General features: G+C 45.9%; 1 long non-coding RNA gene across 1 annotated transcript; it reads left to right on the top strand.

The window, feature by feature from the left end:
* The first annotated feature begins 9,857 nt into the window (after positions 1-9,857).
* LOC104992917 lies at positions 9,858-10,725 on the top strand. The gene is made up of 2 exons (XR_825774.1): positions 9,858-9,938; positions 10,417-10,725. It is a non-coding gene; the product is annotated as an uncharacterized LOC104992917 (long non-coding RNA).
* The last annotated feature ends 1,877 nt before the right edge of the window (positions 10,726-12,602 follow it).

The following is a 12,602-nucleotide window of genomic DNA, read 5'->3' as shown; positions in this document are numbered from 1 at the left end:
TTGCTGGGTCATATGATAGTTCTGTTTTTAGTTTTTAAAGGAACCTCCACATTGTTCTCCACACAGCTTGCACCAATTATTTCTGACTCAAGAAGGAAACAAGTTCTTATGGAAAGGAAGGAATCTTCCCCATCTCCCATCCCATGATCCCAATACTGTCACTGGCTTGGATATCTTTCACAATCACTTTTCTAAATGTGTAGGAAAAAAAGTAATTTAGTAAGTCCTAAGCCTTCACTTAAGGATTTGACCCTTGATGATTAAATGGGGGTGGGGGAAGGTGCTTGGAATTATAGACAAAAAGAGTTACATGCTTTCACTGAAAATAGGCCAAGCATCATCAAACAATTAAATACATTATTTCCCTTTAATAGAAGCTCAAATCAAATGTCTCACTCAATCAAACTAAGTTAGGAGAGAAACCATCTGTCCACTCCGGGTTCAACTCCAGCAGGCCTGTGTCAAACACCATTGGCTGAGGCCTGTTTGTATCATTAAAAAATTATCTTAACTGCTCACTGCCAAAAGTAATTTGCCTAGTATTGTCCACTCCTCGGAAGCAGAACTAATGTTTCCTGTGGCTGTGAATGTCTGTGAAATAACATCACAAAATAAATGCCTACAGGCAGCTGGAGAGAGTGAGCTGATAACAGAGAGGAGCCCTCTGTAGGAGTTGATAAGACCTAAGGGGACGCATGTGCTGATGGCCACAGGGTCCTCCTAGAAGCCGCCAGACCTCTGAAAGATGGACTGATGTGGGGAGTCTGGACCACAGACACAGGTTTATAAGTAGTCTAGGGCGTGTCACTGACTTCAGATTCTGGTTCCCTCAATGCCTCATACAGGAAAGTCCTGATAGAACAAGATGTGTGATGTGTGTGAGAGGGCGGCTCTCAGTCTCTCTCTCTGTCTTCCTCCCCTTCTTCCTCCTCTTCCCCAACACCATGATCATCACCATCCTCTTTCTCCTGCTCCTCCTTCTCTCTCTCCCCATCTCTCTCTCTCTTTTATCTCTGTCTCTATCTCTCTCCCTCCCTTCCTTCCTCCACTTCCAAGGAATTGTTGTTCAGTTGATCAGTCGTGTCTGACTCTTTGTGACCCCGTGGACTGCAGCACACCAGGCTTCCCTGTCCTTCACCATCTCCCAGAGTTTGCTCAAATTCCTGTCCATTGAGTCGATGATGCCATCCAACCACCCAAGGAATTACTCGGTCATCTGCCACTGAGGACCTTGCTTTGGGAACTGCAGCTGCTGAGGGTTGGAGACCCGTGGTCTAGAACCTGGCCAGCTATCACGGGAAGCACACAGGTGGGCAGAAGCACAGCAAGGCAACAGCACGTCCTGACTCCTGCCTTCTCCAAGGCTGGGTTACCTCTCCCTCTGTAGTTGCTCCTCGGAAGTTGTCCTTGGATGCTGGATGCACTTGGCCCCTCCACCCCGCTCTCTTCTTGAGGAGGCTGACGGGCACACGTGATATCAGCAAGCTGGCTGGGACTGGAGAATGGGAGCACCAGCAGGATGGGGGGCGGTGAGTGAGGTCCAGGCTTCGGTGCCCCAATTCCCTCCATCCTTGCTGCATCCTTGAGCTGATGGTCATGGTCAGTCTCTCTGTCCTCGGAGCTAAGGGGGCTAGTGGTGCCCCTATCTCACTAGCTCCGACTGTTGCTTCCAGTGGCTTAACAACCCCATGCCCCATGCTTTTTCAAGTAGCCCGGATGACAGCCATAGAGGTGTGTCTCTTAAATCTTTTTTCAAGAAAGAATTTGCCAGGACTTCCCTGGTGGTCGAGTGGCTAAGATTGCGCACTTTCAGTGCCGGGGTTCCAGGTTCCATTCCTGGTCGGGAAACTAGATCCCGCATTCTGAAATGAAGATCAAAGATCCCACGTGCTGCAACTAAGACCCAGTGCAGCCAAAAAAAAAAGAATTAGCCATTGAGCTGCAAGGCTGCAGCTAACCAATAGCCCTAGGACTTCGGGATCAGAATTGTTGCTGTTGTTTCCATCTTCCTGAACAGCCCCAGACAGTGACTGAGCATCGTGGGTAAGCCTGGCCGTTTTGCCCAACAAGAGGGACTCCACTAACTGGCAGTCTTTGCTCACCGTCCCTGCTGAATCAGTTAAGACTCTGTCAGATCTGAATGGTGCTCTGAGGCTTCCCTGCCCAGTCCTGCTTCCTCCTCTGTGTTCTTTCACAGGGATCAGATCAGCATCAAAGAGCACAGAGTTTCCCTGTCCATTCCTGTTTCCTTCCCCTTCATCTTCCACAGACATCACCCCCGTAAGTCAGTTACACCCTAACTCCACCCTAGCATCTGTTTCCTGGAGAATCCAGCTACGCCATCGTTTTCACACTCTCTTCAGATGACCCTATTTGATTGTACCCCCTCTTCCCTCCCAGGCCCTCGATGGACATCCCTTAGTATTCACTGAATGCGTTTCCCCTGGGTTCACAAACTGACTCGGGGGTGGGAAGAAGCCCCTGAGAGCTTCGAGGACTGCCCTGCCCATGACAGTGGACAAAGGGAAATGACACTGTGAGGCCCCAGTTTCCATCACATCCCAGCTTCCCCACCACGTTTCCTCATCATCCACCGCTGTGCTTCCATCCTGGCTCCTCCAGGCCTGGGAATAGCATCCCAAGACAACAAGCTGGAGAGACAGGGAGAATCTCCTGGAATGTGGGAACCAGCAGCGACAGGAATAGGAAGTGCAGGTTTCTGGTTTTTCTTAAAAGAACCTTAGAAAAGCACATTTAATCTTAACCTTCCCTTGTGGCTCGGCTGGTAAAGAATCCGCCTGCAGTGCAGGAGACCTGGGTTCGATCCCTGGGTTGGGAAGATCCCCTAGAGAAGGGAACTTCCCTGAAGTTCCCTGGTAGCTCAGACAGTAAAGCACCTGCCTACAATACAGGAGACCCAGGTTCAATCCCTGGATCGGGAAGATCTCCTGGAGAAGGAAATGGCAACCCACTCCAGTATTCTTGCCTGGAGAATATCATGTCAGAGGAGCCTGGTAAGCTACAGTCCATGGAGTTGCAGTCGGACACGACTGAGTGGCTTCACTTTCACCCACTCCAGTATTCTGGCCTGGAGAAGTCCGTGGACTATATAGTCCATGGGGTTGCAGAGTTCGACACGACTGAGTGACTTTCACATTCACACTCATTCATAATCTTAACCAGTTGGAAGAAAGCGTCCAAAGTCATTGAAGACAGAAAGCCAAAAACAGAAACCTCCAAAGTCTATTCATTTTCCCTGGAATCCAAACATGTTACGTCTTGGGAGCTGGCCTGTTGGGACATCCTGGGCCTAATAGGTGCTATAAAGAGAGGAGGTTAAGAAGCGGGTGTTCTCTGCAGGGAGGAGGTTGTGCATGGATTGCGTTAGGACCTGTGATGACTAAGGCACTTTGGGGCAATATCTGGCTTAGTCACCCCCTAGCCCTATCTTTGCAACATTCCACATATTTCCTAATTCTCTCCAGATGGGGTGAGTGTCACGAAATCCTAAAAACAGAATTAACTTAGTTATAGAACGTGAATATGGGAGCTTCCCTGGTGGTCCAGCGGTTAAGATCTGCTCTGCAGAGGGCGGGGACATGTGTATACCTATGGCTGATTCATGAGGTTTGACAGAAAACAACAACATTCTGTGAAGCAATTATCCTTTAATTAAAAAATAAATAAATTTATAAAAAGAATCTGCCTGCAATGCAGAGGACACCAGTTCGATCCCTGGTCTGGAAGATCCCACAGGCCATGGGGCAACTAAGCCCGTATGCCACAAATACTGAGCCCGTGTGCTGCAGTTACTGAAGTCTGTTTACCTAAAGCCCAAGCTCTGCAGGAAGAGAAGCCACCATCATGAGAAACCCATGACTGCGACTAGAGAGTAGATCCCACTCTCCACAACTAAAGAAAGCCTGTGCTCAGAGGAGCCAAAAATAAATAAATATTTTTCCAGAAAGCAAGTATGTCCTAGAGAGCCTACATTTAAAGCGGGGGTCGGGGGGAGGTCTAATTTCAAGAATTCTGGCTTATTAACAAAAATACACTTATGTTCAGAGCTTTTGTTGTCCTTAGGGTTCGGAAAATTTAGTCCTATTGTTCATGCCTCATTTTTAGGAGAGGAAAAGAGACAAGGAAAGAGGAAATATGGCTGCAGTACTCTTGAACTTCAGAAATGCTAATCACATCAGACATTGGTTCTTTCATGTAATACACGGAGCCAAGTAGTTCTCCGCTTGTGGCCCCCACCCCCAAATTCTTAGATTTGTGATTTTTCCTTGATTTTCTTTTGACTACAGGGGTGCCTAAGGAAATACCAAGTAAGGGAGAAACTGTACCTCTCTCCAAAGAGCCTGGTAAAAACCCTAATTCTCAGATACCTCAACTTCAGGCAACTTTCCAATCCTGGCTTCACCGAGAATCTCGCTTCCATTTTTGGATTGAGATTCCACATGCACGGGCTTCCCAGGTGGCGCTAGTGGTAAAGAACCTTCCTGCCAACGCAGGAGACATCAGAGACGTGGGTTCCATCTCTGGGTCGGGAAGATCCCCTGGAGGAGGGCATGGCAACCCACTCCAGTATTCTTGCCTGGAGCATCCCATGGACAGAGGAGGCTGGCAGGCTACAGTCCATAGGGTCACGAAGAGTAAGACATGATCAAAGCAACTTAGCATGCAGCACACCACCTATATGATACTGGAGTCAGAATCAACATTTGTGACTAGACTCATCCTTGCTACCTGCACAAATGTGTTCCTGAATAGCAGCAAAAATGCAGAACCTTTTCAGGCTCCAGTTCTAGCTCATGGGGCCGTGCTGCCATCAACCACTAAGCCTCAATCAGTGGCTGAAACACTGCAAGCCTTTCTCTCTGTGCTTCTATTCTTTCTAATCCTCGGACACTTTGCCCCCAGAGGCAGCACTCCACACTTCCCCCCATCGTCTTCTCTCTCTTTACCTCAATCTCATTTTCTGATTTATTTCCTCTGACTCTTCCCTTCACTTGATAGAGCTCCCCTTTCCATTTCAATTATTTTCCAAAACTCCCACTGGAAACAAACTCTTCCACTTCAGCCTTCTAGCCTAGAAGCTATTCCTCTGCTTCACCCCACAATCAATGGGGCCAGGCAGGAGACATAAACATTCTCCCACTGGCTGCCTTCCACTGATGTTTCCAACCCATTAGTTCTCCACTCTCGTGCAAAAACTCTGCTCGCTTGATTCCCCCAACATTCACACATTCTCATAACTGCCACCTCCCTCTTGCTCCTCTCATCTGTGACCTCCAAATACACAAAGTGCTTTGCCATCTTATTTACATACTTTCTCTCTACACCATGTTCAGCAGAAGTTCCTATTATGTCTGTGTGAACAGCATCTCTATATAAGTTTGTGTGCACGCTAAGTCACTTCAGTCATGTCCAACTCTTTGCAACCCCATGGACTGAAGGCTGCTAGACTCCAGTCAAGAATACTGGAGTGGGTTTCTCCAGGCAAGAATACTGGAGTGGATTGCCATGCCCTTCTTCAGGGAATCTTTCCAACCCAGAGATCGAACCCAAGACTCTTATGTCTCCTGCATTGGTAAGCAAGTTCTTTACCACTAGCACCATCTGGGAAGCATAAGTTTAGCTGTACCTGAAATCCTCAAGTTAAGTGGCTTAAATAATATGGAGTTCGTCCACATAAAACAAGTCTAGAAATTAGGTGGAACAGGGTGAGAAGGGTGAATCCATGTTACTGGGGACTCAGTCTTTCTGTTCTTAGCCTTGGTTTCTATCCTTCAAGTGGCCTCAGGGTTCAAACTGACCGAAAGGCTAAAAGAAGAAAAGGGAGAAACAAAACGGCAAATGGGCGCACCTTCCGGATGGCTGCTCACTTCAATTTTTCCCAGGTCCCCCTCCCCTCTGAGGACTTCTGCTTACATATATTCTTTGCTGTGCCAACTGCAGAGAAAGTTGAGAAGGGCGGTCTTTTAGCTGTTTTGAGTGAAATCAATGAAAACTAATATTCTTGCCTTATAGTTTTGTCCAATATCATTGACCTTCGCTTCTACTCCACTTCACCCACCCTATTCTTCATGCCCATTCTTGGTACTTTGTTACGCCTCGCCTCCTGATCGACTAAGTTTTCATATCCTCCTCTCTGGGCTTCCCAGGTGGTTCCGTGGTAAAGAGTCTGCCTGCCAGTGCCGGAGACCCAGGAGATGTGGGTTCAGTCCCTGGATCAGGAAGATCCCCTGGAGGAGGAAATGGCAACCCATTCACTTATTCTTGCCTGGGAAATCCTATGGACAGAGGAGCCTGGTGGGCTACCATCCATGGGGTCAAAAAGAGTTGGACATGACTTAGAGATGGAGTGCACACACACACACACACCCTCCTCTCTGATCCTTACTGTCTACCCTGGCAACCCCCATGCTCTCACATCTATTCTTCCACCACATCAGATCAAGTCCCTTGGTCCATTTATTTTAAGACTTTTTTTCATGTGGACCATTTTTAAAGTCTTTATTGAATTTGTTACAATATTGCTTCTGTTTTATGTTTTGAATTTTTGGCCACAAAGCATGTGAGATCTTAGCTGGAGATCAGCACCCCCTGCATTGGAAGGTGAAGGCTTAACCACTGGACCACCAGCGAGGTCCCTCCCTTGATCCTTTTATCCCCTGCCCCTGCCCCTGCATTTGGGTAACTTACAAACTGTTACATCATTTTGGACCCTTGACGAGCCAGACACAAAGATGGAATTAGATGTACCAGAGATTTACTGAGGGAAATGCCTGTAAAGATAGAGGGAGTGGGAGTCATCAAGGAGAGGTTTTGAGCCATGATGCCAGTGTGACACCTGTGAAAGGAGACAGGGAAGGCAGGTCCTGACAGCAGCACAGTTCTGAGAAAATCTCCATCAGGTCACTGGAAAGTCCCGGAGCCAAGATTGCCCATTAGAGGAACTCTGTGTTTGGCAGAAGCAGCCCAGATCCAGTGTGTCCCCTGCACTCAACTTCCGGTCCCTTGGGTCGCCCACGCTTTCATCTACATCCCCTACAATTTCTACAACCTCTCCTGAAATCCCAGCGAGCTCTCCTGCCTGTCTTCCTGTGTCTCTGATCACTTGTTTTCTATGTCTTCCAGGTTCTTGCCTCATTCATTAGTCCATTTGCTCCTGCTTCTTCAACCCTACCAGCAAGAGATGATAGCAGGAGCATAAAACAGCACGGGGAGAGGTCAGGGAACTGCCAGGGGCTGGTAGGGCTGGAGCAAAATGTGCAAGGTTGGACATCCTTCATCATGTCAGCAAGGGCCACACAGAGAGGGCTTGAGGGCTATGCCCAAGAGCTCGAGCTTCATCCCACAGTGGGGAGGAGTGAGCCACTGAACAGCGTTAATCAGGAAATGACATGAAAATGTCATTTAAGGAATTAATCAGGAAATGGTGGATTAGCATTTCATTTGGATCCCTCTGGGGGCAGGATGAAGAGAGAATTTCATGGAGCAGAGACCAGAGCTGAGGCCAGGAGAAGAGCTGTTAACAGATTGTCACAGTGGGCTTGGGAAAGTGAGAATAACAAAGAGACCCAAAAACAAAAGTGAGGATGTTTTGTTGGCAGTAGGATGTACTTCAGGTGTCCTGAACTCCTGGCTCAGCTTTTGCAGAGCTTTCTCGAACTTCCCTTCAGGCAGCCCGCACTCAGCACCTCCCAAACCCACAATTCTATCTTCCTACCTCTGACATCCGTCCTCTCCTGCTTGGGAGTCAAAGTCACCCCACCTAGTGCCTCTGGGATAATCGATCAGATCTTTACAAGTCTTCCTCATAAACATCTCTAGAGCTCGTTTTCTCCCATATCATCAGCTCAGGCTTGCCTGGGCCACTCAACACACTCCTCAAATCTCACCTGCCACCACTCTTCCGCCTGATTTATCCTCCATGTTGCCGTCAGCCACTCATTATCCCTCTGATTGCAGTCTTGCAATGGCTTTCATTTGCTACAAGGAAAAAACCCAAGCCCTTTATCACTGTATATGAGACCTGGCTATAGTACATCTATACACAGCCTTAGCTCAGATGAGTCATCAATCTGCTATGCCACATGGCCTTTCACTGAAGTTACACTGTTAGTTATAGAGGCTTCCTCAAAGTAAATGTTGGATGGCTAGATGAATGAATGAATGAGGGAATGAATGAACATTAGCCATCTAATTTTGACCCGAACTTACTAGATCACAGGTATTATGAATAGTACAAAGCTGCTGAGCTAGTGCTATGGTCTGAATATTTCTGCTCACCTCCAAAATTCGTATTTTGACATCTTGACCCCCAAAGATGATACACTGTATTACTATTTATAATATTGGGTTCTTTTTAGTCACTAAGACATGTCTGACTCTTTGCAACCCTATGGATTACGCAGGCAAAAATACTGAGGGGGGTTGCCATTTCCTTCTCCAAGGGATCTTTCCGAATCAGGGATCAAACTGACATCTCCTACATTGGAAGGCAGATTCTCTACCTCTGAGCCTCAGAGAAGCTCATATTATAGTATACTATACTACTATATAGACACAAATAGTATACTATATTACATATAGTATATATATTCTAATATATATATATATATATATAATATGGGGCTTCCTGGGTGGCTCAGACGATAATTTGCCTGCAATTCAGGAAACCTGGGTTTGATCCCTGAGTTGGGAAGATGCCCTGGAGGAGAAAATGGCAACCCAGTCCAGTATTCTTGCCTGAAAAATCCCATGGACAGAGGAGCCTGGAGGGCTGGGGCTCCTCCAGGTTGAGGAGCCTGGAGGGCTGAGGCCGTGGGGTTGCAAGGAGTCGGACATGACTGAGCAACTGAGCACATATAGTATACTATATTACTATAATACTAATATAGTATTAAGAGATGAGGCCTTTAGAAGGTGCTTAAGTCATGAGAGCGGAGCCCTCTTGAATGGGTTCCTTCGTCCCTCCCACATGTGAAGTCACAGGGAGATAGCTCATCACCCAACCCTGTGGGTAGCCTGATCTCAGACCTCTAGCCTCCAGAAATATAAGAAATAAATTCCTGTTGTTTGTAAGTTATTGTGTGATAGCAGCCCAATGGACTCAGCTAGGAAAGATGATCTGCTGATTTCTTACTATATTGGAAACCAAATCATTTTTCCAAGTTCCTCATTTCATTTAGAAGATGACTTTAGGGAATAGCTAAGTTCTGAATAGAGCCAAATAATAGAGTATTATGGATTTTCCCTAAACTAAACAAACAAAAAATTATCTATTTAAAAATCCTCACATTATGGCACAAGGGCTTAAGCAAAGGAAAATCTAAAAGCTGTGCTGAAAGAAACATTTCAAGAATCACACTGAACAGATGAAGATTCTCTTAATCCATGAGTCTTATATCCCTATCAGTAGGGAAATGGAGACTATGAATAATGTTTAGATCACAATTTTCATCTTCACAGAATTAAAAATCTGGGTAGTTTTCATGACTCATCTTTTGATTAGGACACCATCCTAAATCCACATATGAAAGTCTTCGAGGATGGTGCATTGTACACAGTATTAGTGACTAACTGTTAGGTGGAACATCCATTAAAATCCAGCTGGTGAACAAAATGACAGTTTCATTGTTTTCAATGCCTCATCAAGAGATGCAAAAAAAATTGCCTTGAGTCACCAAGTGATTGTTTGTATTAATCGAGATAAAACTATAATAAGCTGCAGACAGAAGCCCCCACGGCACACCCGAGCTCTCAGAGGCGGGGCCCACGGAAAGAACTCAGGAAGTGCCTTGAAGTCCAGGTTTCCTTGACAACTGCTTCCATAGAACCAGGCGTTCAAAGATAAACTCCAGCCAAGCAACGAGGAAGACTAATTGGTGATCAGACTCCCACGTCTAAGGAGGCCTTGCGTTTTGATGGTATCGTGCGAACTATTTCTCAGTTTAAATGGAAATTTAGGTGGCAGTGTATTTTCAACCTTCTCTTCTTTCACTGTTATTTTTCATGGAATTCCCCCTGCTTCTTTCTCAGTTCCAAAATAAGACATCCCTTCTTAAAAAGGATAACCACCACAGTTAAGTTGCTACCTTGGAAAAATCTAACCTAGAAAATAATTCTTTCTCATGTAAAACCAAAATTCCCACCAAAGGGCAGCAGGAGAGTCTGGCAGAAGTGAGTGACAAATGGGAGGGACTTTGGGGGAGATTTAATCAGAACCCTTTCTCCTGGTGTGTATGTGTTTGGGGGGGTGGGTGATGGATGCGTCAACAATCCTGGTGTACTGCCAAACACTGGGAAATTAGTTCATCGCCCAAACTGTCACAGAAATGCAAGCACACGCTGAGAAAGAGCAGGCGACACTCCTACTGAAACAACCTCTTTTCAATTTGCTTGCAGATGGAGATGTCTCAGCAAACAATTCCAGGTGCAAGAAGAAACTAGTGTGTGAACAATAGAAAATCTGCAAAGGGGTGGAGGGGACAGAGAAGTGATGAAAGACATTCAGGGCAAACAGTCCAAAGGAACCGAATATATTGGAACAAAACAAAACCTTTGAGGTGTTGGAAAAATCTTACTAAGCCAACTCTGAAGAAGAAAGCCCAGAAATGCAATTACTCCAGCCCTGAGGAGTAAATACCTAAAATAGGAAGCCAGACAGAAAGCAAACCAGAATAAAGCCTTAAATTAACGGAAGCACTCCAACAAGTCACCTTTTTCTTCTCTTATTTTCTCGGTGATATTTTAGCTGCCTTTTCCCAAACGTGCAATTATCGCAGCAGAACAAAGTGAGAAATGAAATGGCAATGTGCACACCCCAGAGTGGATGAGTGCAAACCCAGAAATCAAGGGCTGAAGGACAGTTGCTAGGCGCAGGCTCTGCTGGTCACCGGGTTGGACTGTCATGTGGGAAATTCAACAAGTCTTTAAAGACTGAGCCTTAGAAGAGTGCTTTGAATCATTTCATCCTAAGTAAAACAAAGAACTATTCCTCACTGTCAACAGCAACAGCAAATCGACAAGAAGCTAGAGTCCTTTCATTGTGGGAGGGCAAAGTAAAACGTCCAGATGGTGAGCCACTTCCGGTTGTGCGATTTGACCTTGTCGCTTTTCTAATGTGGTTTGCGAGAGCAGAGACGGGTCCGCGTGTAACACGAGGTCAGCTCAGCAGTTTAGTCATCCCAATAGGCTGAAGGTATACAGCCCACAGCTCTTGCCTACTAAGGGAGGGGTTCTCAACTCCAAGGCATTTCTTGTAGTTTGGTCATTTCATGAAATAACTGACTCCCTCCAAAAAGAAATAATGTGAATTAACTTCCACTTCTAAAATTTTAAGCAATATATTAATTCACTGTTGATGAAGGTATAGAGAAAGTGGTTTAGTTGCTAAGCCGTGTCCAACTCTTGTGATCCCATAGACTAAAGCTCGCCAGTTCCTCTGTCCATGGGGTTTCCCTGGCAAGAATGTCGAGTATCTCCTGACCCAGGAATCAAACCTGAGTTTCCTGTATGGTCGGTAGATTCTTTACCAACTGAGCTACGAAGGAATCCCATTAAATTGCCCATCAGTTCAGCTCAGTTCAGTTCAGTTGCTCAGTCGTGTCCGACTCTTTGTGACCCCATGAACCACAGCATGCCAGGCCTCCCTGTTCATCACCAACTCCCAGAGTTTACCCAAACTCATGCCATTGAGTTGGTGATGCCATCCAACCATCTCATCCTCTGCTGTCCCCTTCTCCTCCTGCCCTCGATCTTCTCCAGCATCAGGGTCTTTTTAAATGAGTCAGCCCTTCGCATCAGGTGACCAAAGTATTGGAGTTTCAGCTTCAACATCAGTCCTTCCAGTGAACACCCAGGACTGATCTCCTTTAGGATGGACAGTTGGATCTCCTTGCAGTCCAAGGGACTCTCAAGAGTCTTCTCCAACACCACAGTTCAAAAGCATCAATTCTTCTGTGCTCAGCTTTCTTTATAGTCCAGCTTTCACATCCATACATGACCACTGGAAAAACCATAGCCTTGACTAGACAGATCTTTGTTGGCAAAGTAATGTCTCTGCTTTTGAATATGCTATTTAGGTTGATCATAACTTTCCTTCCAAGGAGTAAGCATCTTTTAATTTCATGGCTGCAATCACCATCTGCAGTGATTTTGGAGCCCAGAAAAATAAAGTCTGACACTGTTTCCACGGTTTCCCCATCTATTTGCCATGAAGTGATGGGACCATTTGCCACGATCTTCGTTTTCTCAATGTTGAGCTTTAAGCCAACCTTTTCACTCTCCTCTTTCACTTTCATCAAGAGGCTCTTGAGTTCTTCACTTTCTGCCATAAGGATGGTGTCATCTGCATATCCGAAGTTATAAATTGCCCATAAGAAGTACTAATTGGCACAAGTTTTCTGGAAAAAAATGTGGCTGTTGTATCAACACTGAAAAGGAAGTAATCAGACAAGTGGTTCCATCTTCAAAATATATTTATAAGCTGACCTCTTTTCATCACCCACTGCCAGCTCCCTGATCCAGGTCACCATTTTCTCTGGTCTGCTTTTCTGTAGAAGCCTCCAGATTATTCACTGAGCTTTCAC

This window comes from Bison bison, unplaced genomic scaffold (genome assembly GCF_000754665.1).
Source record: "Bison bison bison isolate TAMUID 2011002044 unplaced genomic scaffold, Bison_UMD1.0 scf7180017864228, whole genome shotgun sequence".
Lineage (NCBI taxonomy): Eukaryota > Metazoa > Chordata > Mammalia > Artiodactyla > Bovidae > Bison > Bison bison.
Note: the sequence above shows the minus strand (reverse complement) of the source record. Positions and strands in the feature narration are given on the sequence as shown.